Source organism: Bufo gargarizans, chromosome 9, assembly GCF_014858855.1.
Source record: "Bufo gargarizans isolate SCDJY-AF-19 chromosome 9, ASM1485885v1, whole genome shotgun sequence".
NCBI classification, from domain to species: Eukaryota; Metazoa; Chordata; class Amphibia; order Anura; family Bufonidae; genus Bufo; species Bufo gargarizans.
This window is the reverse complement of record NC_058088.1, coordinates 83,080,631-83,107,109: the sequence shown is the minus strand read 5'-3', so window position 1 is coordinate 83,107,109 and position 26,479 is coordinate 83,080,631.

The window sequence follows — 26,479 nt, the reverse complement described above, 5'->3', positions numbered from 1 at the left end:
GGGCCTAAATTTATGAAAATGGACTGTTGCAGTGGTGGGTGACGTGAAGCCTCATTCTCTGCTATGACATGCAGACTGATTCTCTGCTGACATGAAGCCAGATTGTCTGTTACGGGACCTCTCTCCTCTGCCTGGGTGCTGGGCCTAAATATATGCCAATGGAGTGTTGCAGTGGTGGCTGACGTGAAGCCTGATTCTCTGCTATGACATGCAGACTGATTCTCTGCTGACATGAAGCCAGATCCTCTGTTACGGGACCTCTCTCCTCTGCCTGGGTGCTGGGCCTAAATTTATGAAAATGGACTGTTGCAGTGGTGGGTGACGTGAAGCCTGATTCTCTGCTATGACATGAAGACTGATTCTCTGCTGACATGAAGCCAGATTCTCTGTTACGGGACCTCTCTCCTCTGCCTGGGTGCCGGGGCCTAAATATCTGAGAATGGACTGTTCCAGTGGTGGGTGACGGGAAGCCAGATTCTCTGCTATGGGACCTCTCTCCAATTGATTTTGGTTAATTTTTATTTATTTAATTTTTATTTTAATTCATTTCCCTATCCACATTTGTTTGCAGGGGATTTACCTACATGTTGCTGCCTTTTGCAGCCCTCTAGCCCTTTCCTGGGCTGTTTTACAGCCGTTTTAGTGCCGAAAAGTTCGGGTCCCCATTGACTTCAATGGGGTTCGGGTTCGGGACGAAGTTCGGATCGGGTTCGGATCCCGAACCCGAACATTTCCGGGAAGTTCGGCCGAACTTCTCGAACCCGAACATCCAGGTGTTCGCTCAACTCTAACTATATCTTAAAGGGGTTGGCCACCATTTGGGAGATTTTTGGCAAAATCTCCCCCCTGGGCAGACCTACAAAGGGATGCATAATTGTCTGCTCTCTATCATCAGGTCCTGGCTCCTTTGGTCTCGGCTGCCTAGCTCCAGTCTACCACTGTCAAAATCTGCTTTGACACTGTTGTAGCTTATCACTGACTGCAGCGGTGACCTGCCTCCCTTGTGTTATGTGACCAACTGACATGATCAAAGGGGAGTAGGTCACTGCTGAAGCCAGCAATTGTCTACAGTGGCATTAGAGCAGATGATGACAGGGGGGACCAAAGAGAGGCAGCGGGGGATGGGGAGCGAAATTGCCGAGACCCAGCAGTGGGGAGCAGGTGGGAAGGGTTTGCAAAAAACAAAAACAAAATGTGGCCAACCCTTCAACACCTGTGGCTAGTTTTACAAATATAGATTCACAAAATAAAAGCTGTCTGAAAGTTTATAAAGTGACTCAGCTACTGGGGTAACTTGTATTGAGAGTCTGTGGGGTCATCTCCACCCCTCACAGTGTATGGGTCCCATCAGTAAATCTATAACTTTGTTGATAATGGAGCAGAACATTTTCTTCATCATTAGTGCCAATCAAAGTGTGGAAAGCTTACAGAAAATATGCTATTTTTGCTACTTAGTAACTTTTGTGTCTACTGTATACATATACTGTGTGTGCTTTTGTGTCCATACATATGTGTGTATCAGTGTACTGTATGCATGATAGGTCACAGCTGATAAAAGATAGATGTCAAGCACTACAGATCCTCCAGCAGTGCTTGTGCCTACTAGAGATTAGCAAAGTTTTCAAAAATTTGATTTGGATGCTTTGCCAAATTTTTCCCATTAATTTGTCACGAAGCACATTATAAATCATCTATTTCCCCACCTGCAGGGAGAGTGTATCTCGGTGTCAGTGTCGTACTAGGGTGCCAAGGGCCCACCAGTAAAATTCATTTTGGGGGCTGTGGTTATTCGCTCTGGTAGGCAGAGTGTGCAGACGCAGTACAGAGGCAAATTACCAGTTCTTAAATCAAACTTCCATGTTTATTCACACATAAAGCAAAAACAAAACGTCACTTTGCAGTCTTGGTGTTAGTTCACACACAATGGAAAGTCCACATAGCAAGAATCACCTTGTTGGCAGTTCTGCCTCCAGCAGTCCATAGCAGGCTTTTAGGGGCCCATTTCGCTTAGGCCTCATGCACACGACCGCTGTGTGCATCCGTGGCCATTGTTCTGTTTTCCGTGATTTTCTGCGGACCCATTGACTTTCAATGGGTCCGTTGAAAACTCGGAAAATGCAACGTTGTTCATCAGCGGCCGTGATCAGTGTTTCCTGTCCGTCCCCAAAAAAATATGACCTGTCCTATTTTTTTAACGGACAACGGTTCACGGACCCATTCAAGTCAATGGGTCAGTGAAAAAACACGGATGCACACAAGATTGTCATCCGTGTCCGTGATCTGTGTCCGTAGGCTACTTTCATACAGACGGATCCGAAGATCCGTCTGCATAAAAGATTTTTCAGAGCTGAGTTTTCACTTCGTGAAAACTCAGATCCGACAGTATATTCTAACTCTGAGGCGTTCCCATAGTGATGGGGACGCTTCAAATTAGAATATACTACGAACTGTGGACATGACTGCCCCCTGCAGCCTGGCAGCATCCGATCTCTTACAGGGGGCTGCGATCCGCACAATTAACCCCTCATCACACCTGAGGGGTTAATTGTGCTTATCATAGCCCCCTGTAAGAGATCAGGGGCTGCCAGGCTGCAGGGGGCAGACCCCCCTCCCTCCCTAGTTTTAATTTCATTGGTGGCCAGTGCGGCCCCCCCCTCCCCTCCCTCTATTGTATTAATTTCATTGGTGGCCAGTGTGTGCCCCCCCCCCCGGCCCCCATCCCTCCCTCTATTGTATTAATTTTATTGGTGGTCAGTGTGCAGCTCCCCCGACCCCCCCTCCCTCCCTCTATTGTATTAATTTCATTGGTGGCTAGTGTGCGGCCTCCCCCCCCCCCCGATCATTGGTAGCAGCGGAGAGTTCCGATCGGAGTCCCAGTTTAATCGCTGGGGCTCCGATTGGTAACCATGGCAACCAGGAAGCTACTGCAGTCCTGGTTGCCATGGTTACTTAGCAATATTAGAACCATTATACTTACCTGCTGCGCTGTCTGTGACCGGCCGAGCGCTCCTCCTACTGGTGACAGATCATTAAGCAATGCACCGCACAGACCTGTCACTTACCAGTAGGAGGAGCTCCCGGCCGGTCACAGACAGCGCAGCAGGCAAGTATGATGCTTCTAATATTGCTAAGTAACCATGGCAACCAGGACTGCAGTAGCATCCTAGTTGCCATGGTTACCGATCGGAGCCCCAGCGCCGCAAACTGGCCACCAATAAAATTAATACGATAGAGGGAGGGGGGCGGGGGGGCCGCACTGGCCACCAATGAAATTAAAACTGGGGAAGGAGGGGGGTCTGCCCCCTGCTGCCTGGCAGCCCCTGATCTCTTACAGGGGGCTATGATACGCACAATTAACCCCTAGGTGCGGCACCTGAGGGGTTAATTGTGCGGATCACAGCCCCCTGTAAGAGATCAGGGGCTGCCAGGCAGCAGGGGGCAGTCATGTACACAGTTCGTAGTATATTCTAACTTGAAGCATTCCCATCACTATGGGAACGCCTCTGTGTTAGAATATACTGTCGGATGCGAGTTTCCACAATCTAACTCAAATCCGATGGTATATTCTAACATAGAGGCGTTCCCATGGTGATGGGGACGCTTTAAGTTAAAATATACCATCGGATTGGAGAAAACTCCGATCCGATGGTATAATAGGGACTCCTGACTTTACATTGAAAGTCAATGGGGGACGGATCCGTTGGCAATTGCACCATATTGTGTCAACGTCAAACGGATCCGTCCTTATTGACTTGCATTGTAAGTCAGGACGGATCCATTTGGGTACGCACGGCCAGGCGGACACCAAAACGACTTCATGTCCGTGGATCCTCCAAAAATCAAGGAAGACCCACGGAAGAAAAAACGGACACGGATCACGGAACCCGTTTTTGCGGACCGCCAAAAAAAACATCCGTGTGCATGTGGCCTTACAGACGGGTCTCAGCCCTCCAGCACGGCACAAGCCTCAGATCCCAGCACACACCTCCTGAGCTCCACTGTCAGACTGAGGTAATCCTCCTCACCTGGCAGTGCTGGCTGGTTTTTAGGCCTGGCAATACCCGGCCTGGACCATGGGGAGTAGTCACCCACCCAGCACTTTGACTACTCCTAGTAAGAGCCGTTCCGTATCAGCTATACTAAGTATTACCCACTACAGGACTGCCGCACGCAGGATTGCATCCTGGCGACGGCCCTGTTATTCCTCCTGGACACGCCGGCGCGTCATCTTGCGAGACGCGAGATTTCCTGTGAACGCGCGCACACAGGCGCGTGCGTTTACAGGATTGGCAGGTAAACGAGTGCATCTACACCCATGAGGGTGATATGAGGGCCCGACGTCCACAGGTGGGGGTTGGGCTTACAGCCCAACACCGTGCAGGACGTTTTGCATTTGCCAGAGAACACCTAGATTGGCAAATTCACCACTGGCGCCCTGTGCTCTTCACAGATGAAAGCAGGTTCACACTGAGCACATGACAGACGTGACAGAGTCTGGAGACGCCGTGGAGAACGTTCTGCTGCCTGCAACATCCTCCAGCATGACCGGTTTGGCATTGGGTCAGTAATGGTGTGGGGTGGCATTTCTTTGGAGGGCCGCACAGCCCTCCATGTGCTCGCCAGAGGTAGCCTGACTGCCATTAGGTACGGAGATGAGATCCTCAGACCCCTTGTGAGACCATATGCTGGTGCGGTTGGCCCTGGGTTCCTCCTAATGCAAGACAATGCTAGACCTCATGTGGCTGGAGAGTGTCAGCAGTTCCTGCAAGACGAAGGCATTGATGCTATGGACTGGCCCGCCCGTTCCCCAGACCTGAATCCAATTGAGCACATCTGGGACATCATGTCTCGCTCTATCCACCAACGTCACGTTGCACCACAGACTGGGAATTGGCAGATGTTTCCGTCCAGGTCTGGGAGGAGATCCCTCAGGAGACCGTCCGCCACCTCATCAGGAGCATGCACAGGCATTGTAGGGAGGTCATACAGGCATGTGGAGGCCACACACACTACTGAGCCTAATTTTGACTTGTTTTAAGGACATTACATCAAAGTTGGATCAGCCTGTAGTGTGTTTTTCCACTTTAATTTTGAGTGTGACTCCAAATCCAGACCTCCATGGGTTGAAAAATTTCATTTCCATTTTTTTATTTTTGTGTGATTTTGTTTTCAGCACATTCAATTATGTAGAGAACAAAGTATTTCAGAAGAATATTTAATTAATTCAGATCTAGGATGTGTTATTTTTGTGTTCCCTTTATTTTTTTGAGCAGTGTATATAGAAAATGCCTTTTCTTGTCCGCAATTGCGGACAAGAATAGGAAATGTTCTATAGGCTTTACAAAAAACACAGTGTTCGCCTGATCTTGTGCGCACACTTGCGTTCAGTCCGCCCCACCGCAGTGACAGAATATTAATTTTCTCATCACTGCAAAAACACCGTAAAATCGCTGCGGCACTATAAAAAGATCACTTTTGAGGGGCATGGCGAGTTCATAGATTTTTTTTTGGCACAAGTTAGCGGAAATTTTTTATTTATTTTATTTTCTTACAAAGTCTCATATTCCACTAACTTGTGACAAAAAATAAAATCTCACATGAACTCACCATACCCCTCATGGAATCCAAATACGTAAACATTTTTAGACATTTATATTCCAGACTTCTTCTCACGCTTTAGGGCCCCTAAAATGCCAGGGCAGTATAAATACCCCACAAATGACCCCATTTCGGAAAGAAGACACCCCAAGGTATTCGCTGAGGGGCAAAGTGAGTCCATGAAAGACAGAATTTTTTGTCACGAGTTAGCAGAAAAGGAGACTTTGTGAAAAAAAAAAATCTATTTCCGATAACTTGTGCCAAAAAAAAAAAATTCTATGAACTCGCCATGCCCCTCACAGAATACCTTGGGGTGTCTTCTTTCCAAAATGGGGTCACATGTGGGGTATTTATACTGCCCTGGCATTTTAGGGGCCCTAAAGTGTGAGAAGAAGTCTGGAATCCAAATGTCTAAAAATGCCCTCCTAAAAGGAATTTGGGCCCCTTTGTGCACCTAGGCTGCAAAAAAGTGTCACACATGTGGTATCGCCGTACTCAGAAGAAGTAGGGCAATGTATTTTGGGGTGTCTTTTTACATATAACCATGCTGGGTGAGAGAAATATCTCTCTATAATGACAACTTTGTATAAAAAAAATGGGAAAAGTTTACTTTTAGAGAGATATTTCTCTCACCCAGGATGGGTATATGTAAAAATACACCCCAAAACACATTGCCCTACTTCTTCTGAGTGCGGGGATACCACATGTGTGACACTTTTTTGCAGCCTAGGTGCCCAAAGGGGCCCAAATTCTAAAGAGCACCTTTAGGATTTCACATGGCATTTTTTACGCATTTGGATTCCAAACTACTTCTCACGCTTTAGGTCCCCTAAAATGCCAGGGCAGTATAAATACCCCACCAGTGACCCCATTTTGGAAAGAAGACACCCCAAGGTATTTCGTGAAGGGCATAGTGAGTTCATGGAAGTTTTTATTTTTTGTCACAAGTTAGTGAAATATGAGACTTTGTAAGAAAAAATAAAAAATCATCATTTTCCGCTAACTTGTGACAAAAAATAAAAACTTCTATGAACTCACTATGCCCATCAGCGAATACCTTAGAGTGTCTACTTTCTGAAGTGGGGTCATTTATGGGGTGTTTCTACTGTCTGGGCATTGTAGAACCTCAGGAAACATGACAGATGCTCAGAAAGTCAGAGCTGCTTCAAAATGCGGAAATTCACATTTTTGTACCATAGTTTGTAAACGCTATAACTTTTACTCAAACCAATAAATATACACTTATTGCATTTTTTTTTTATCATAGACATGTAGAACAATAAATTTAGAGAACAATTTATATAGAAATGTAAAATGATGTTTTAGTGTCTCCATGTTCTAAGAGCTATAGTTTTTTTTATTTTTTAAGAGATTTTCTTATGTAGGGGCTCATTTTTTGCGGGATGAGGTGACTGTTTTATTGGTACCATTTTGTGGGACATACGTGTTTTTGATCACTTGGTGTTGCACCTTTTGTGATGCAAGGTGCCAAAAATTGCTTGTTTTGACACAGTTTTTTTTTTTTTTTTTTTTACGGTGTTCACCCGAGGGGTTAGGTCATGTGATATTTTTATAGAGCTGGTTTTTACGGACGCGGCAATACCAAATATGTCTATTTTATTTTATTTTTTCTATTTTTAATTTTTAATTTTTTATTCCTTACTTGGGGACCTTTTTTTTTTTTTACATGTGAAACTTTATTTTATTTTATTTTTTCAACCCTTTTTTTTTTTTTACACTTTTCGTCCCCCATAAGGTCATACAAGACCTCTGGGGGACATTTGCTTCACTTTTTTAATTTTTTTTTCACTGTTGATTTCTCCTGTAACTGGGGCTGACATAGTAGCCCCAGTTACAGAAGAAATGCACCCCCCAGAGAGGCTGTACAGCGTGATTCTGCACTGTACAGCCTCAGAGCAGGGCTGATCGAGGTCTCTGTAAGACCTCACACAGCTCCTGCACGCTCCGGTCCCGGCGGTCACATGACCGTCGGGCCGGAACAGGAAGCGCACAGCGCTTCCTGCTCTGCATACACAGCGCTCGGTGAGCGCTGTGTCTGCAGCGATCCGGAAGGCAGGGACACCTGGGCACTGTCCCTGCCTTCTCTCTGGGTTGCCCTGCTGTCACTGACAGCGGGCAACCCGATCAGCAGCTGCACGATTAGCGTGCAGCTGCTATTTCTGAAAGGACGTTTTAAAACGTGCTTTCAGAAATAGAGGTCCACCCATAGGACGTTTATATCCTATGGGCGGACGTAAAGTGGTTAATATAAAAAATTAAAAAATGTCAGCAGCAATGAAATACCACCAAATGAAAGCTCTATTAGTGAGAAGAAAAGGAGGTAAAATTCATTTGGGTGGTAAGTTGTATGACCGAGCAATAAACGGTGAAAGTAGTGTAGTGCAGAATTGTAAAAAGTGGTCTGGTCATTAAGGGGGTTTAAGCTAGGGGAGCGGAGCTGGTTAAAGGGAACCTGTCACCAGTTTTATGGTGTCCTAACTAAGGGCAACATAAATAAGTGACTAATTCGCTTAGCAAAATGCCGGGTCACTTTCTCTAATTGACCCAGTCAATCTGCCAACATCTTGTACTGAAAAGCTCCAGCTGATAATGATGAGTCCTGAATATTCATGAGCTCCTGACTCTCCCCGCCCACCTGCTGCTGAATTATAGAGATGTCGCAAACATAAAATTTTCCGTTCGCGAATGGCGAACGTGAATTTCTACAAATGTTCGCGAACGTGCGAACCGGGCGAACCGCCATTGACTTCTATAGGCAGGCGAATTTTAAAACCCACAGGGACTCTTTCTGGCCACAATAGTGATGGAAAAGTTGTTTCAAGGGGACTAACACCTGGACTGTGGCATGCCGGAGGGGGATCCATGGTAAAACTCCCATGGAAAATGACATAGTTGACGCAGAGTTGGATTTTAATCCATAAAGGGCATAAATCACCTAACAATCCAATTTTCTTTTGAACAACGTGGTTTAAAACATCCAGTGTGTGTATACGATCAGGTATGATGTTGTATTGATCAGGTAGTGTAAGGGTTACGCCCGCTTCACAGACATTGACAGACCAAACTCCCCTTTTAATGCACCGCAAACAGCTGCAAACAGTCCATTTGCCCAACCGCAAACTTCCCATTTGCACAAGGTTGGATACCAAACTAGCCATGTCCCGTTGATGCCATTGAAGGTTTCTTCCTCCACCCAGCCACGTACAACACCAAGGGTCCCGGAAAGGTGAATTGAATTGATTTTTCGAATGGGGAGATGGTTAAAAAAAACGCTGGCTCCCTCCCCTTTGTTTGAATCCATGATCACTGCGTCTGTGCCGTGCAATTTACTGTCCCACCCGATATGAGTGCTATTTTCTATAGTTCTCTCTTCTCATCAGTTTAATCCCTGTTACGTCCCCAATCTGGGGTCCATTTATTAAATGGATTTTTCAAACGGGGAGATGGTTAAAAAAACGCTGGCTCCCTCCCCTTTGTTTGAATCCACGCCACGGTCACTGCGTCTGCGCCGTGCAATTTACTGTCACACCTGATATGGGTGCTATTTTCTGTAGTACTATTCTCATCAGTTTAATCCCTGTTACATCCCATATCAGGGTGGGATTGCCTTTTGTGAAAAAAAATTTAGGCCGGGTATCTTCGACTGCCTTCACCAAACTGAATTGATTTTAGGAACCGGGAGATGGAAAAAGCAGCTTGGTCGGTCCTCTTACTCCCAAGTTGGGGCACTGCGCGTGCACGGAGCAATGTGCTGTGACACCCTATATGAGTGGTGTCTTAACTAGTCCTATTTATTACACGCATATGCCCTGCACATGTAGAGGCACTTTGGATTTTTTACATTTAGTACAAGACTACTGATTTGCCTGCTCTTGACATGTGCACTTTTAACATTAAAATATAACTTTTATTAGTCGTTTTATAAACTTAGTGATACCTTATTTCTATCTAACCTACTATTAAAACTGTCTACTGGACCCTCTAGTGTGCTGTTTGATTTAGCTGTACTTTGATTTTGATAGCCTGGTGGCGGTGCGCTTGCTCCAGTAGCTATTTGTTTCGGCGTCTGCCTACTATCACACTATTAGGAGGTATCGAGTCGCTTAAAACCCTATGAGCTGCCCCCCGACATGTTTCGCCATATACATGGCATCTTCAGGGGAACGGGCAGTCTACAATATGATTAGAGTGGTGGGGTCTATAGACTGCCCAAATTGATTAACCATTGTCGAATTAACGAACCATTACGACATCCTGGAATAATTTAGTTCTGAGCTTTGTACTTGATTTGTATTGGAATTGTTGGGGATTTTTTAAATTGTCTGCATTATTTCTAATAAACTATTAAGAGACTTTATTATGATTTTTTTTATTTTATGTATTAAAAACCCACCCATACAACTTAAAAAATAAAATAAAAATTTCTATGAAAAAACATCCAGCCGTCACAATCGCTTTTGGTCTGATCATAATGAAGCAACGGCCTTATCATCTGGGGTGTGGCAACATTGCCAACACACTCATAGAGGTGATGATCGCTTCATTGTGATACGCAAGCCCCTTCACCACAACAAGGTAACGATCATGAAAGGGGAATTGACACTTGTATGTGCCTTTTTTTTGTTTTGTTTTTGCAGCCACAGTGCAGCACCAAAGGCCATAAAAATTAGGCATGTACACATGCCTGAAAAACAATGTTATTGTTGCAGCCGCTGTTGTAGCAGCAGCCGGAAAAATTGATGTTTTCAAGGCAGAAAGGTGACTAAAACATTGCGGCTTGAACCCTAGTTGGTGGCGGAGAATTCATGAAAGTCATCCGGTATGCAGATATTAAATACAGCAGCGTGGGGACCATTTTGAGGCCAAGGCATGTCATCAGGCCTTTTGTTAGTTAAACGTATCCCCTACTGTCAGTCCCTTCGGGATCCATGCCTCATTCATCTTAATGAAGGTGAGGTAATCAACACTTTTTTGACCGAGGCGACTTCTTTTGTCAGTGACAATGCCTCCTGCTGCACTGAAGGTCCTTTCTGACAGGACACTTGAAGCAGGGCAGGCCAGAAGTTCTATCGCAAACTGGGATAGCTCAGGCCATAGGTCAAGCCTGCACAACCAATAGTCAAGGGGTTTATCGCTCCTCAGAGTGTTGATTTCTGCAGTTAAGGCGAGGTAGTCTGCTACCTATCGGTCGAGTCGTTCTCTAAGGCTGGATCCCGAAGGGACAAATTTTTTGAAGGCCTCAGACTCCACCAGCTGGTATGGTAAAAGCTGGCGGGCTAAGAGTTCCGTCAAGCCAGCTGTCAGACGCCGGGCAAGGGGGTGACTCTGTGACATTGGCTTCTTACGCTCAAACATTTTCTTTACAGACACCTGACTGTGAGCAGATGAGATGGAACTGCTGAAGGTGAGAGGCGGAGTGGCGGGTGGTTGAGAGGGGGCAAGTAGGACAGCAGTGGTTGACGTGGCTGAAGATGCTGGACCAGGAGGAGGATGGTGGCTTTGAGCTTGTGTGCTGCTTCTACTCGTCATCATGTGTTGATCCCATAGGCGTTTGTGATGTGCGATCATGTGCCTTCGCAAAGCAGTTGTACCTAGGTGGGTGTTGGATTTCCCACGACTCAGTTTCTTTTGGCACAGGTTGCAAATGGCATCGCTGTTGTCAGAGGCAGACACACAAAAAAAATGCCACACTGCTGAGCCTTGCAATGACGGCATTCTGGTGGTGGCAACAGCATGCATTGATTGGCGTGCTGTCTGGCTGACCCCGGGTGCCGATACATGCTGTCTGACTGTGCCACTAGCTCCTTGCGATGACCTCCCCCTGCTTCCCCCTCTTCTTCTTCTCTTCGAGCAGGCACCCAAGCGGCATCCACGGACAAATCGTCATCATCAACCACTTCACTTGTATCTGACACCTCAGCAAAGGAAGCAGCAGCGGGTACAACATCATCATCATCATCATCACACTGTACGTCCATGTGTGTAATGCTGCCTGACTGAGACATATCCCTGTTATCTACATCCCCTGGCAATAATGGTTGTGCATCACTAATTTCATCCAACTGATGTGTAAATAACTCCGAGGGATCAAGTGAAGCGGCTGTGGTGGCTGTGGTGGTGGTGGTGGCGGCGGGCGGGAGAGTGGTGACCAAAGCTGAGCTGGAGGAGGATGGTGCGTCAAGGTTCTTAGCGGAAGCTGTTGAAGATTGGGTGTCCTGTGTAAGCCAGTCAACTATTTTCTCAGAATTTTTTGGGTTCAGGGTACGTGACTTCTGAATACTGGGCATTATTCCAGGGCCAGTGGAAATCACAGCACCACGAACACGATGGCCCCTGCGGCGTGGCCTGCCTTTGCCTGTCATTTTTTATTAGATAAGTGTTACTATGCGTGCAAGGTACTGTGCCACTCTATATAAGTGGTGGGAAGTGGACACAGTACAGTCTGTGTGGGCCTGACACACACGGGCTTGCAAATGTAATTAGATCACAGTTAAATTTTAAATAGATTTTTTTTTTATCTGAAAGGTATTTGAGTGAATGCCACCCTGTAATGGTATGAGTGCAGGCCTAGCCAGCCACTAGCCAGTGGCCACAATACAGTATGTGTGGGCCTGACACACACGGGCTTGCAAATGTGATTAGATCACAGAAAAATATTAAATATCATTTTTTTTTTATCTGCAAGGTATTTTCTGTCACACCCTGTATGAATGGTGTGCACTGTGCACACAGTGCTGTCTATGACTGAGCCTGCAGCCTCTCACACACGGGCAGCCAGGCAACTGCAATATATATATATATGGAAAAAAAAAAAGCAGACTGATGTACCAGCCCTGAAAAGGGCTTTTTGGGGTGCTGTCTGGATGCTGTCCTTACAGCAGATGAGTCTGTGGACACAGAACAATGCCCTAGCTAACGCTTTCCCTATTGAATCAGCAGCAGCAGTACTCTCCCTTCTCTCACTGTGAATACAGATTCCGAATGAATCTAAAATGGATGCTGTCCTGGAGGTGGGAGGGTCTGGGAGGGAGGGTCTGCTGCTGATTGGCTGGAATGTGTCTGCTGACTGTGAGGTAGAGGGTCAAAGTTTACTCAATGATGATGTATAGGGGGCGGACCGAACATCGCATATGTTCGCCCGCAGCGGCGAACGCAAACAAGCTATATTCGCCGGGAACTATTCGCCGGCGAACTATTCGGGACATCACTACTGAATGACAGTTTTTTTTCCATATGACTCAGCAGTAGGTGGGCAGGGGAGTGGCTATAGCTCTGAATTAAATATACGCTGGACTCAATGACATCACGCTGGACTCAAATACGCTCATTAGCATGCGGCATGCGGCATCTTTGTATGTATATTATGAGGTAACTATCTGTCATACCAGTAAGTGAATACATCTAAGGCACTTTTTAGTAGTTAATGATTGTATATAATTAGTTAGATTATAATCAAATATCCACATGACAGGTTCCCTTTAAGGTGTCAAACAGCAACTGCTGCTGACATCGAGGCCAGGAACCTTGGTGACATGTACATGTTCCTTGTACCTTCTTACATGCCGCAGCAGGGGCAATATTTAAATTCGCGACATTTCGTGAAGTTTTGGGCAAATATTCATCATATATTCGTAAATTCGCGATCTCCAGTCATTATTTTCTTGATTGCGAAAATCGGCAATCAGAGAATTTGCGATACGAAAACTCGCGATTAACACTACTCCTAAAGTCAAAGATATTGCAGCCTTCTCATTGGCCTACAAGCAAGAAGCAGTAAGGGATTATGGGTACTGATGAAAAATAATCTAGAATATTCCCAATTGCGAAGATATAGCACTATATTGTAGATATTCGCGAATTCTCAAAGTGACAATATTCCCAATAAAAATTTGCGATTAGAATATTTGCGATCAACATTACTGAACAAATGCCATACAGTATACTCAGGACAAGGCATCCATGTTTCCCTGCAATCAGCCTGCCCTGTGTTCTACTGAGAATTTAAAGTTTTGTAAGGACAGGAACCACCTGGTGACTCGGGCATTTCTGTCTTTGGCCTGGCTCATCCACTTTAGAGGGGAGTGGAGCGGAGAGACTTGAGTGCCCACTTGAAAGCCAGGCACTCTCTCTCTACTATACTCTACCTGGTCTCAGCTGGGGTGAGCTTGCGGCTTAGGGAGACAACGGGATGCTCCTCCCCGTTGACTTCCTGAGACAGTACAGCATGAGGCCTACTTCGGAGGCGTCTGTCTGCACTATGAATTCCCTCTTGAAGTCGGGCGTCACCAAAACGGGGGACCCACACAGGGCCGACTTTAAAGAGGAGAAAGCCTCCAATAAGCCATCACTAACTTGCGTCCCTTCAATAACCCTGTCAATGGTGCGCCTACAGTAGCAAAATGGGGAATAAATCTTATGTAATAGCCTATCATTTGTAGGAATGACTTTACTTGTTTAGTGGTGACAGGTTGGGGCCAATTTCTTATCGCCTCTATTTTGTTTACTTGGGGTTTGATCACTCTGCGCCCAATGACATACCCCAGGTATTTAGTCTCCTCTAACCCAATCGCACATTTTTTTGGGCTACCGGTTAGACCCGCCTTCCGAAGGGAGTCAATAGGTACTGTGGATGACAATATCGTTCAGGTAAGCCGAAGTGTACCGATGATGTGGACGCAGCACAATGTCCATAAGCTGTTGAAAAGTGGCGGGGGCACCATGCAGACCAAAGGGTAGCACCTTGTACTGATACAGCCCTTCAGACGTGATGAAGGCAGTTTTCTATTTGGCAGCCTCCGTTAAGGGCATCTGCCAGTACCCTTTTTATGAGGTCCAAAACAGAAAAATACTGGGCTTGTCCTAACCTCTCGATAAGCTCATCCACCCAGGGCATGGGATACGCATCGAATTTGGAAATCTCGTTCAGTTTACGAAAATCGTTACAGAACCAGAGTGTCCCGTCCGGCTTGGGTATTAGCACTATAGGACTAGCCCACTCACTTTTAGACATTTCAATGACGTCTAGCCTCAGCATCATCTGCACTTCCTCTGAGATGGCTTTTCGCCGAGCCTCGGGTACCCGGTATGGTTTTAGCCGGACTTTCGCCTGAGGCTCAGTGACAATGTCTGGCTGAATTGTGGAAGCGCATCCAGGAAGATACGAAAACACATCCGTATTCCGGCTAATAAACTCCCTGGCCTCCTGAGCCTGCTTAGAGGAGATGCTGTCAGTAATTCTTACTGTGGCAGCCGCTTCTCTTGCTTCAGACAGAGGGGCCGAAACAGCTTCCCCTAGCAAACCTGGCCGCAGGCTGTCTTCAGTACAGGTTTCCCTATCTTTCCACGGTTTGAGTAATTTCACAAGGTACACCTGCTCCGGCTTTCGCCTCCCTGGCTGGTGTACCTTGTAATTTACCTCTCCAACTTTTTCAAGTACCTCGTAGGGCCCCTGCCATCTGGCCAGGAACTTACTGTCTATGGTCGGCACCAGAACCAAAACCCGATCTTCTGGGTTAAAGATACGGACCCGAGCCTGCCGATTATAGATCCGACTCTGGGCTTGCTGAGCGGCCTCCATATTCTCCCTGATAAGAGGCAAAACGGTCTCTATCCGCTGTTGCATCTTGGTAACATACTCAAGGACACTTTGCAGAGTGGGTTGCTGTTCCCACGCCTGTTTGGCTACGTCCAACAAACCGCGAGGATGTCTGCCATATAGCAATTTGAAGGGCGAGAACCCAGTAAAGGCCTGGGGCATCTCTCGCACAGCAAACATGAGATAAGGCAGAAGAAGGTCCTAGTCCTTCCCATCTTTAGACACCACCCTTTTTAACATGGTTTTTAATGTTTTATTAAACCTTTCAACCAGAGCGTCTGTTTGCGGATGTTAAACGGACGTCCATAACTGTTTGATATGCAGCAACTTACAGAGCTTTCTCATGACCTTAGACATAAAAGGGGTCCCTTGGTTAGTCAAAACCTCTTTAGGTAGCCCCACTCAGGAGAACATTTCCATTAACTCCTTAGCTATCAGTTTAGCGGATGTATGTCGCAGTGGCACCGCCTCTGGGTACCGAGTGGCGTAATCTAGGATGACCAGGATGTGTTGGTGTTCTCTAGCAGACTTTGGTACTGGGCCTACGAGGTCCTTCACAATTCGCTCAAACGGTACCTCGATGATCGGGAGAAGTACCAAGGGACTGCGGAAAAGGTGCTGGGGGCTAGTTGCCTGGCAGGTCGGGCAAGACTTACAGAATTCGTCCACCTCTCTAAACACACTGGGCCAGTAAAACCGTTGTAGTATCCAGTCCTGTGTTTTCTGCATTCCCATATGCCCCCTGAGAACATGTTGGTGGGCTAACTCTAACACGAGTTTGCGATAAGCCTGGAGCACCACTAACTGTTCAATATGTTCACCCTGCAGTTGGTTTACCCGATATAGCATATCCTGAGGAACCACAAAACGGGGAAACACCGACTCTGCCCCTGGTTGTAGTGGTTCACCATCTATTATTAATACATTTCCCCAAGCTCGGGATAGGGTTGGGTCTCTGTGTTGTGCAGTACCAAAATTATCCCCAGAGACATTAAGGTCGGCCAGCTCAGGCCCCAGCGGAAAGTCCTCTACATCTCCCACCATTACATTCAGTGGGGTTGTCCCCCCTCTTCCACCAAAGTGGCGGTCACCCCTACCCCTGGCCCTTCTGCCTTGGGTTCCCTGTAGTGTTGAGCGCGAATATTCGAAAAGCAAATTTTTATCGCGAATATCGGCACTTCGAGAATTTACAAATATTTAGAATATAGTGCTATATATTCATTTTTATTTTATTTATTTTTTTACAAAGTACACATCAGGTGATCATCCCTCCCTTCTTCTAGCTTGTGGGCCAATGAGAAGGCTTTGTCACAGCTTAGCAAAATCCCTAGCAACCAATAGAAAAGTTGCCTACCCCTTCGTATATAAGAACCTCCCCAGCAGCTATTTTCAAAAGTTTATTGCAGTTATGAAGGAGACAGCAGTGTCATTGCTATGCTCTGTGCTTTGTGTTATTACATTAGACAGTTAACTTATATATATAATTCAGATAGTTAGGGGGAGATAGTAGGTTAGATTGAGCTATAGTGTAGCTGATAGGTTCCAGTGCAGGGTGTTATGCAGTGTAATAGGTTCTGCTGTCCATACATACATGCTACAGACATAGTGCTGTGATGTCACAAGTTGCACGTATTGCGAAAAAATATGAGCATCATTAGTTGCCGAAAATTCTCTATCTGCATATAAAGCTATTCTAATGTTCTACCGTGCCAACCATTTTCTCCAGTCTCAGGAAACTTATACCAGCTTAAAAAATGTAGCATAAATGACCCACGCCGGTATTTCGCATGCATTACGCGAACAATACATTGCTGATTTTAGCAATTAAGAATATAATCTCGAATTCGTGAATATATGACGAATATTGTACAAAATTTTCGCAAAATATCGCGAATTCGAATATTGCCCCTGCCGCTTATCACTAGTTTCCAGGGTTCTGGCCTCCCCCTGGAGCCAGGCCACTCTGCTGGGGTTACCCCTGTATCATATGCATCAGTCACTCTCGTAGCAGGCCACAGTGCCGGGAAGCCCGGGAAGTCTCTTCCTATTATAAGTTCGTAGTGTAAATTTGTGGCAACTGCCACTTCGTGAGTCCACCTGCCCGTTAGAGACACCAGGGCGGTGGGATAGTCTTTTAAGTCTCCATGGATGAACATGACCCCGACTTTCCAGCCAGTATATTCCGTGGACCGTACCAGGGGAGCCCTTACTAGGGACACCAGACTCCCTGAGTCCAGCAGACCTTCCACTGGAGTGTCTCCCACTTCCACCCAGCACAAGTGGTTTAGAGTTTCTGGGGTACCTGCTGCACACTGCTTCCTGGCATATAAAGACTGACAGTAGCCATAGTTAGTATTCATGGGTTCCAGGCTCCTGACACCACCAGCAGACTATCGGAGCCAGGTTCGTAGGGGGTACATCCCGGGTGGGTTTAGTTGGTACAATTTTCCGGTTCTGGGATGGAGATTTAAGGGGTTTGACTGCCCCCCTCCCAAAAGAACCCCCGTAAGATTCTTAGTAGCCTCGTAGTGCTCCACCAGGTCCAGCATTTCCAGGGCATTGCCAGGAGACACCTGGCCGATCCAGTGCTGGAGAGGGGGTGGCAGAGGCCTCTAGAACAGTGATGGCTAACCTTGGCACCTTGGCACTCCAGCTGTGTTGAAACTACGGCTCCCAGCATGCTCCATTTATTTCTATAGAGTTCTGAGAGCAGCCAAGCAAGGGGGGCATCTTGGGAGTTGTAGTTTTACCACAGCTGGAGTGCCAAGGTTAGCCATCACTGCTCTAGAACATATCAGCCAATAGTTTATCCAGCATAGCCGTGGGATTTATCACATCAGGCTGTAGCCATTTTTGCAAGAGGTGGAATAATTCATAATACTGGGGTCTCGCAGGCTCCGCCGGCTTAAACCCCCACTGATGTACCCACTGGGCTCGGACCAACACATTCACCCCCGTCTTGCCAAAATCTAACCCTTTACTTTTTTAAAGTCGGACGCTTGATCGTCCGGCAATTTGAAATACACTCGCTGGGAATCTCTACCTCAGCCCACTGGTCTCGGGGTAGCTTCTCCCTGATGGCCACTTTCTCGGACATCAGCAGGTAGGTTTCGATGTTGTCTGCGGGGGTCATCTTAGGTATCGTGCTTTCCGGGCATCGTGGACGTTCGGGGTTGCTCCTGCTGTCTGGAAAGCCATCACATGTTGTAGCAGCAACTGGTTGGTCTCCTTCTGCTGCTTATTAGCCTTGTGTTGGTGCAGGTTTGTCTCTTGCTGTTGCAGATTAGCCTCCATAATGGCCTTCACAACAGCCTCCATTTTGTCGTGGGGCATTAGTTGTAATGCAGCTGGTTTAATGTACGACATACAACCGTGCCTGGAAAAATGCAGAACCCAAAAAATATCGGCATTCACGCCAGCCTCACTGCTGTTGTCGCATCGTCCACCAATTGTGGGTATTCACTCTTGTAGACAGGGTGTGCGGACACAGTACAGAGGAAAATTACCAGTTCTTAAATGAAACTTCCATGTTTATTCACACATAAAGCAAAAACAAAACATCACTTTGCAGTCTTGGTGTTAGTTCACACACAACGGAAAGTCCACATTGCAAGAATCACCTTGTTGGCAGTTCTGCCTCCAGCAGTCCATGGCAGGCTTTTAGGGGGCCCGTTTCCCCTAAAGATGGGTCTCAGCCCTCCAGCACAGCACAAGCCTCAGATCCCAGCACACACACCTCCTGAGCTCCACTGTCAGACTGAGGTAATCCTCCTCACCTGGCAGTGCTGGCTGGTTTTTAGGCCTGCAAAACCCAGCCTGGAACGTGGGGAGTAGTCATTCACCCAGAACTTTGACTACTCCTAGAAAGAGCTGACCCAGATCAGCTATACAGCCATACAAAGTATTAAGGTGTCAAACAGCAACTGCTGCAGACACATAAAAACCGGCTCTTACTCCACTGAGGCCAGGAAGCTAAGTGACACGTACCTATCATGCACGATAATTCCTTGTACCTTCTTACAGGGCCCACTATAAAGCTATATGTGAATACTAATCAACCATACAGTGGCAGCGGCAACAAGACACTACAATATGATTATAGGGGCCCATATAGTGATTTCGAGAGGGGAGGTCCCTGGGGAAAGAGGACATGGCTGGCCTGACTCTATACCTAAAAGTCATCACAGCCACCCAATGTGTCTATAATAATAAACTGGGTACTTTGTTAAATAATGTGCCCAGGTTTTCATATCAACATAGGCTGGTTTAGACACTCTATGCTGCCTATCTATATCTAGTGCAGTCAGTCTACTGTGCCATATGCCACTTGTATGCGTCACTCTTATGAAATAACTAAAGTATGAACTCAGCCTTACAGGTCAATGTTAGTGTCAGGTATAGTGTAGTTAACCATGCGTTGGCCCAAGATTCTATTATAGAGTAAAAGAGTGCTCTCCTTTTACACCGTCTGCTGATTCCACATAGATTGCTAGTTAACCTGTTAGACACTGATTCTATTAAATTGTGAAAGGCCGGTCTCATTTCACTGTTTGTGGGGTGTCCACATTGAGTGATACATGAGGTATTGTGTTACCCACCTATTCTACTATAGAGTGAAAGAACGGTCTCATTTTACACCATCTACTGTTTTCACATAGATTGCTAGAGAACCTGTTCTGTTACACCCTGATACAAGTATTGTCCCCCTGATAGAGTGGAGAGAGTGTCAGTAGTCAGTTTGTGTTGACATCACAGTTTTTTTCCCCCCTTCTTCATTATATTACTTATGATACACGCTATTATGTTGGTGTGTATTGATGTGCAATGTGGTTTTACACCGCTACATATTATAATAGTTGTTTTCTGAGTTTGTTTTTGTATGGCCCCTTTTTTGGGCCCCAAGTACCACTATATTGTGTATCATTAAGGTAAAAGCCATTGCCTTAAGTCATTATTGAGTGTGGAGGACAGACTCTGCTGCCCCCTCCTTATCCTCCTTAGGGGTTGTTATTTGCTGCTATTTTTATGGAATTTTATATTTGTATGTATTATACTCAATAAAGTACAATTTTGTTTGTAATAACTGGAGGTTTATTGATGAATTATTTTTGGTGGGTTATATCAGAGACAGTTACCTCTCTTGTGAAAATTACGTGAGTGCCTATATTTATGGTTTGACTATCAAATACTGATGCAAAATACTGACCATGTGATAGAGGTCTTATGGACGCTCTAACGACATGGCCTGTGTTTATGTTATTTTTCTGCTGTTCTGGCGGAAAATCAGAAAAACAGAAAAATAAATGGCCACACAGGAACACTAGTGGCCCTGTGACAGAATAGGTGGCAACAACAGGAGGAGTCAACATAGTGTCCCAGTCACAGAGCGGTGAGGGTGGAAACAGCATGAGGAGTCAACATAGTGGCCTAGTCATACAGTGGTGAGGGTGGAAACAGCATGAGGAGTCAATATACTGGCCTAGTCATACAGTGAGGAGGGTGGCAACAGCATGAGGAGTTAACCTAGTTGCCTAGTCAGAGAGTTGTGAGGATGGCAAAAGAATGAGTAGTCAACATAGTGGCCCAATCATAAAGTGGAGAGGGTGGCAACAGCATGAGGAGTCAAAACAGTGGCCCAGTCACAGAGTGGGCAGGTGGGGGGCAACAGCAGTGGCAGTAACAGCACAAGATTAGTGTTGAGCGGCATAGGCAATATTCCAATTCGCGATACTTCGCAAATTTTTGGCCAAATATTTGCCATAAATTCACAAATTCGAGAATTCGTGATCTCCAATCATTATTTACTTGATTGCGAAAATCGTCAATGTAATATATTTGGGATAAAAATTTGTGATTAGAATATTCGCGATCAACACTATTTGCGAATACAAATATATAGCACTATATTCTAAATATTCGCAAATTCTCGAAGTGGCGATATTCACAATTAAAATTTGCAATTCGAATATTCGTGCTCAACATTACATAAGATGGTGGGTGGCAGTAGGAGAAGTTGGCAGCAGAGGTAGCAGGTGTGTGGCATCAGGCAGGTGGCAACATCAGATTAATGTGTGAAGCACGTGGCCAGAAGAACCGGGCCATTTTTCACAATATTCTGTTGTGGCAGCACACTGCAGTCAAAACACTACTGCCAGAATGATCCAGTCTGATTCATTAGGCACCAGTGTGTAGAAATTCTGGCTGATCCAAGCCTGATACATCTTTAGAAAGGTTAATCTCTCAACATCTTCTGTTGAAAGGCAAGTTCTCCTTGGGGTAACTATGCCCCCTGCCGCACTAAACACCAGCTCTGATGCCACACTACTGACTGGGGAGGTAAGCTTGCCAAGGGCAAACTCGGCCAGTTGCGGCCAAAAATCAAGTTTGGCTGCCCAGTAGTCCAGGGAATTTTGGATGTGGGGTGGCAGGATGCAGTCCAAGTATGCCACCATCTGCTTTTTCAGGTTCTGCTCCATGTCCTGCTGCTGCTGGTTGGTTTCTTCAGTAGGTGAGTTAAGAAAAGTGCTCATTAGAGATTCAAGACTTAAGTTGCTACTGATGGAGTTGGTGCTACTCCTGCCCCCCCACCCACTCCAGCAGTCATAGCAGTGTAGGGTTGCCACCCATACGGGAATGACCCGGACAGGCCAGGTTTGTAATACTGTGCTTGTATCCTGGTAAAAGCCTTTCTCAGACCCGGGCACAGCGATCAGCTGGGAGTGATGCGATGCTAGCCCAGGGCAGTGCTGACTTCAGACACGCCCACCCTCCCTTCCTTCTGTTTGGGTTTGGCTTTAAGAAAAAGTGGCAACCCTATGGAAGTGGAGGGTGAGTTTTCAAACCTTTATGAGGATGGGCAAGGGTGCACATAGGCATCGACCAATCGACTACCTAGGATGACTAGTAGTTGAATTTTTCATCCCTCTCAGCAGGTGTAAAAAAAGGCCCCCATTTTGGTCAGGTAGCGAGGGTCTAATATCATGGAGAGCCAGTAGTCAGCCGTATTATCACCATTCGGCAGAGGGATGTCACTACACAAGAAACTGAACATGCATCTGGCCATTCGCACAAGGTAACTCCCTGCCTCCATCTCCATTGCATACTGCCACGGTCTGTCGGGGTCATCTGCCTGGTTTTCCTCATCACCCTCCAACTCCTCATGCTCCTCCTGTTCCTCTCCTGTCACGTGGAAAGATAAACCAACTATTTCTGTATACAATTCCTGGGTGTTAAAGTCCTCCTCTGCCAGTTCAGCCCCCCCATGGCTCAGGTGGCCGTGAAATGTAGGCGCCACATCTCCTGTCCCCTGGCCAGACAGATTTATCAGACTCTGCTCCATGATATGAAGTAGTGGAATCACATCATTCATTCCGTAGTCATGGTGACTGACAAAAAAGTGTCCTCCTCAAAGGGCCTGAAAAAACAGCAGGTGTCACTCATGAGCTGCCAATAGCTAATGTCGAAGGAATAGCCCTGTCCGTCTGCATCATCAAGAAATCTTTCATGGCCTTCCTCTGGTCATATAGTCGGTCCAACATGTGAAGGGTGGAGTTCCAACTTGTGGAAACATTGAAAATGAGGCGATGTTGGAAGCACCATTCTGCCTTTGTAGCTCAAGGAGGGCGTGTTTTGTAGGGTAAGAGTGGCTGAAGTGCATGCACAGTTTCCTGGAAAGGGAAAGACTATCGTACCAGCAACTTAGCCAGGAGGTTCAGTTTCTGCACTGTTGATGAGTGCAATTGCCTCTGTACTCAATTGCTGACGAAATGCATGACGAGGAGCAGGAAAAGGAGCATCAGGACCGGTAGACGATGGGAAGGAAACACAGCTCCTTTCTTCTGAGGTAGTGGAGCCCTGATTGCTAGAGAAGGGGTGGGGACCGCTGGGAGATGCATCAGGCTGTACTACATTAGTGACATGGTTTTCCCAGGCCACTTTATGGTGATGCACCATGTGTTGACACAGTGCTGTGGTGCCAACATTGAGACCCTGGCCGCGTTTCTCCTTCTGTCCACAGATCCTACATACAGCCACGCTGATGTCCGCCGGCAACTAGATGAAAATTTCACACTGCCGAAAATTGCATTTTACCCCCACTACTGCATGCTGACTGCCTGTCGCTGCCTCTATGAACCTATGCACCGCTAGTTGTTTCCAGACAGTTAAGCTCCTGAGTAGCAGATGGCCTACCCCCGGCATGTTTCGCTCCAGATCTCACACTGCTGCCACCCTGCTGGCTCACAACCACATTTGCACCCTGCTGGCTCAGAGGAATGCTACCACACTGCTGCTGTCTCACGGGCAAGCTGTCACCGTTGCCCCCTGATGATGATGATGAAGCCTCCTCTTCATTCGGCTTCCACGTGCGATCGGCTACATCATCATCCACTACTGTCTGCTCGTCACTTATGCCACCCTCACCAGTCTCATGGCCGCGTCCCTGACCACTTGCTACACTTGCTACCATATAACTCATCTTCGCTACTTGCATGCCTATAGGAGGAAGCAGCAGACCTTTCCTTCAAATCTGCGCTGAGCAGTAGCTGCTGACTGTCCTCAGTAATATCTTTCTTGTTGAAAAGTGGAGCAGAGCCGTCAGCACACATCACTTGCCTGGCATAAGGAGCAGAAATGGAAAGAGGCAGGTTCAGAACAGGTGAGGGTGTAGCGGTCAGAGGAGGGAGAGACCGCAAAGCAGGATTCAAGTACAGTACAGTGGACAAGGAGACTGAAGAAAAAAACGGCTTTATTAAGGAGCAAAATTAAACTGCCGGAAAACCTGAGTAACAATACAGTACCACCGCACCAGCGGCACAATGGGTCAATGACAGGAATGGTATGAACAGGTGAACATAACACAGAATAAGCTAAACAGCAAACAGAAAGCTTACAAGCTACTCTCCCTAACAATTTCCTATCTAGCCCTGCTACCCAGGGGACGCTTCTACAGCGCACTGACTAAGTCCCTGACTCTATAAACTATCACAGATAAGCACCGGTGCCACTCACAGTTCTGCAGATTCTCCTGGGTACAATAAGATGCAGTCTGGCTCCAGGTCCGGTCGCTTGCTTGTCTGTCTTTCTCTCTCTGGTCACAACAGATGCAGCTCTCCACCTCTGGCAGGAGGGATCCGTCTGGTCTCTACACACGGTCCCACTTCTCTGTAACACACTGTGCAGTCTCTTTCTCTGGGTCACAGCTGCAGCACTTCTGTTCAGAGTCTATCTTGGCCTGTCTCCAGCACAACCAGCTTCTCAGGACTCCATCAGTCAGGCTCCATGTCCAATGACTAACCTTTACTTGGCTCCTAACATGGCAGCCATCCTCTCACAGCTCTCAGGGCACTCCCACCTCTAGCCAGGACTCAAACCACAGGAACTTCTGGCTCCTCCTACCTTTTGTGTATCTCAGAAACAGTTCAGCTTCCTCTTTATCAGAGCCACAGTGGCCTCTAGTGGCTGTAAGTCATTACAGTCTATGTAACACCATATTGTAGATATCTGTGTAAAGAACAGTATTCTAGGAGCTGACCCTTACAAGGGCATAGAGCTTGTTCCTGGGCCATGCCAACTAAGTGTGATGCCAGACTCCAGGCTGTGGATGTCTGAGGTCAGTTGAGATGATGTCGAAGACCTAGTCAACCATTCCAGGACAAGGAGATTGGTCATCAAAACACGACCGGCAGCTCTGGCTTGTTGCTGCACCTGCTGCTACCACCCCCCTTCTTCTGCAGCTACTTCTGCTCTAGCAACATTTTTGCCACTGTCGGTTCCTTTGGAGGGCCCTGGCACCTCTTTGTTGGACATACTATGCGGTAACAGTAACTGTATATGTAAAATAGGTTATTCGCTGTCAATGTGAACACCCCACTAATAGTTACATTACACAGCTTATTCACCCCAATATGAGAATAAAGGCGCAATAGAATTGCTTATCTATTAAACAAGGTGTGCACCCAAACGGTTATATTATACAGCTAAATCCTCCCCCACTCCCCCAATTTGAGAATAGAGGTGTAATAGAAATGGTTATCTATTTAATAAGGTGGGCACCCAAATAGCGATTATATTGCACAATTTTTTTCTCCCCAATTTGAGAATAAAGGAGTAATAAAATTGCTTATCTATTAAACAAGGTTGGCACCCAAATAACGGTTATATTACATAGTTTATTCACCCTAGTATGAGAATCAAGGCCTAATGGAATTGCCTATCTATGAAATCCGGTGGACACTATTATAACAGTTATATTACACAGGTTATTCACCCGAATATGAGAATCAAGGCCTAATGAAATTACAAAACACGGACACTGGCAATGTGCGGCCCCATAGAAATGAATGGGTCCGCAATTCCGTTCCGCAAAATGCGGAACAGAATTGCGGACGTGTGAATGGAGCCTAACAGTTATATTACACAGGTTATTCACCCCAATTTGAGAATAAAGGCATAATAGAATTGCTTATCTATATTCAACAAGCTGGGCACCATTCAATTAGATAGCTCTGTGCCCTACACAGGGGATTAATGAAAACTGCACCATCTCCTAATGATCCCTTTAGCTTACAGAGCCTGCACTTTGCTGCAGTCTCCCTATGCTCTCCCTATAGCCTCCCTACAATGTCTGAAAACTCTCCCTACACTGTCCTACACTGTCTCTATCCCAGATGATACTATTAAAAGCTTTGTAAAACACTTTTCCTAGCACTTGTCACATCTGGTCACAATAAAAAATGTTTTTTGGGGGGGTTCAATTTAATTAAGTAGCATATATACATGATTACTGCTGCAATATCCATTGTGTGGCTGCAATCTACCAGTGTGTATTAAAAAGAAATTTAGCATCAAGCCTCAATTGTCCGTTTACGTATATTTAGTTTCCACATGGTCGCTATTTACCGTATTTTTCGCTTTATAAGACACACCTGAAGATAAGACGCACCCCAGGTTTTAGAGGCAGAAAAAAATAAAAAAAATGTTTTCAAACAAAAGGTGTGCTAAAATATGTGCAGTACATAGGTGCATACCTATGTATGAGCGGGTTATAGTCATATAATATAAACCCTGTCCAGTGTACCCTAATTTACCTGTGTTATAACCCCCCTCATCCATAGGAATGCACCCATGTACTGCAGTACATGGGTGTGTTCCTATAGATGAGGGGCTTATGCTCACATTTAATATACACAGGTCAATTATGGTGCAATCCTTGGACAGTGTTTATATTAAATGTGACTATAACCCCCTTATCCATTGGAATTCACC